The sequence below is a fragment of the Pongo abelii genome, chromosome 16, assembly GCF_028885655.2.
Source record: "Pongo abelii isolate AG06213 chromosome 16, NHGRI_mPonAbe1-v2.0_pri, whole genome shotgun sequence".
Classification (NCBI taxonomy): domain Eukaryota; kingdom Metazoa; phylum Chordata; class Mammalia; order Primates; family Hominidae; genus Pongo; species Pongo abelii.
Window position 1 is genome coordinate 26,926,696 of NC_072001.2, and position 2,691 is coordinate 26,929,386.

A 2,691-nucleotide genomic window follows, 5' to 3' on the forward strand; every position below is an offset into this window, starting at 1 on the left:
TTCCTTGATATATCCCACCCTCTCCTCAACCCCCTCACCAAATCCTCAAGCCACCAGTGATGGTGAATCCCTCCTATACTTGGATTCTTACTTCCTCTTCTGCTACCAGCTGGAGAAAACTTTCTATCTGCAAAGGGCTTACCTGATTGGGTTGGGCCCATCCACATATATCCCACATCACATTGTAAATTCAACTGACTTGGGATAATAATTACAACCAGGAAATCCTTCGTGGCAGCTCCAAATTAGTGTCCGATTGAATAACCAGGGATGGAATCCTAGGGGTCATCTTTAGAATTATGCTGATTAGAGAGAGTTCAGACAGCCCCTGGGAGACTATGATGAACACAAAAGGGTATAAGACTGAGAGCTACAATCTACATGCTAATCATTTCTCTTCCAGGAAACCAAGGAAGCCATCCTGGGGGAGGAGGCTCTGATGTGGGTCTGCAAGAACCAGGGGACTTGAGGTACAGGTGAGGAATATGGCAGGTGTATTAGATGAGAGGAGAAAAAGGAGGTATTGAGGCCAGGGAGCACTGTACATGGTGGCCGGTGGACAAGAAAGTTATGATAGGCCTGTGAGGGAGCAAACTCACACTAGAGTCAAGCCAACTGAGGGAAGAGGTGACCACGTAAGTAACAGTTAAGTAATAATGAGTAATGCTTCCTCTGCTACTTGCCGTGTAAAAGGTCCATGCACCCTTGCTCCTCACATTGAGCTTCTAATTAACAAAACGAGGCAGGAAGCTTCCAGATCTCATTGTCATGGGCGAATTTCGTGATACTGTTATAGCGTTAAAATGCATTATCCTGGCTGGGCATGATGGGTGATGCCTGTAATCCCAGCATTTTGGGAGGCCAAAGCGGGTGGAACATGAAGTGAGGAGTTCAAGACCAGCCTGGCCAAGATGGTGAAACCCTGTCTCTACTAAAAATACAAAAAAATTAGGAGGGTGTGGTGGTGGGCGCCTGTCATCCCAGCTACTCCAGAGGCCAAGAAAGAGAATTGCTTGAACCCGGGAGGCACAGGTTGCAGTGAGTCAAGATCACACCACTGCACTCCAGGCTGGGCGACAGAGGGAGAGTCTACCTCAAAAAAAAAAAAAAAATGTGTTATCCTTGTGTTCATCTGCTCGGCTGCCATAAGAAAGGAACACAGACAATAGATGTGTATTCTGTCAGGATTCTGGAAGGCTGAGATCAAGGGTGGTTCCTTCTGGGGCTGTGAGGGAGAAGCTGCTCCAGGGCTCTGCCTGGCTTCTGGATTTTGCTGGTATCTTTGGTGTTCTTGGCTTGTAGAGGTGTCACGCTGATCTCTGCCATCATCTTCACATTGCATTCTCCCTGCGTGTGTGTCTGTCCCCAAATCTTTCCTTTTTTTTTTTTTTTTTTTGAGATGGAGTCTCACTCTGTCACCCAGGCTGGAATGCAGTGGCACAGTCTTGGCTCACTGCAACCTCCGCCTCCTGGGTTCAAGTGATTCTCCTGCCTCAGCCTCCCAAGTAGCTGGGACCACAGGCACCCGCCACCACGCCCAGCTAATTTTGGTATTTTTAGAAGAGATGGGGTTTCACCATCTTGGCCAGGATGGTCTCTAACTCCTGACTTCATGATCCACCCACCTTGGCCTCCAAAAGTGCTGGGATTACAGGCGTGAGCCACCGCGCCCAGCCAAATCTTTCCTTTTTATAAGGACATCAGTCAGACTGTATTAGGGGCCACCCTACCCCAGTATGACCTCATCTTAACAAGTTACGTTTGCGATGGCCCTGTTTCCAAATAAGGCCCCATTCTGAGGTCCTGTAGTTTAAGCCTTCAATGTATGACTTCGTGGAGGACACAATTACCCCCATGACAGTCTTCCGTGCTCTACTCTAGAGACAGCCCTCATCTTTTGAGGGTAAGGATGAAATAACTTATACTTTATTTCTATAAATAACGTGAGGCAAATTCTAGGTAGAGCCTGACCTCTTTCTTCTCAAAGCGTGGTCCTCAGACAAGTGGCATCGGATCACCTAGCAGCTTGTTGGAAATGCAGTCTCAGGCGCCACACCAGGCCCACGGAGTCAGAATCTTCATTTTAACAAAATCCCCAGAAAATTTCTTTTGTGCATACAAATTTGAGAGGCAGTATTTAGTACACTTTCTCAGAAATGGTTGGAAAATTCTTCAGGGCAAAACCGTAATGTGAACCTCACACCACCATTTAAAGAATTTAAAATAAGTTTTTGAACTAGTACAGCCACTCTAGAGAACAGTATGGAGGTTCCTCAAAAAACTACAAATAGAACTACCATATGATCCACCAATCCCACTGCTGGGCATTTATCCAGAGGAAAGGAAATCAGGATATCGAAGATACATCTGCGCCCCATGTTTATCTCAGCACTGTTCACCACAGCCAAGGTATGTAATCAACCCAGGTGTCCAACCCCAGATGAACGGGGAAAGAAAATGGGGCATATGCATTATGAAATACTATTCAGCCATAAAAAAGAATAAAATCCTGTCATTTGCAGCAATATGGATAGGACTAGAGGACATTATGTTAAGCGAAATAAGCCAGGAACAGAAAGTAAAACATCGCATGTTCTCACTCATCTGTGGAAGCTAAAAAAAGTTGATCTGATAGAAGTAAAAAGTAGAACAGAAGATGCTAGAGGCTGGGAAGGGTAGGGAAAAAGGAGG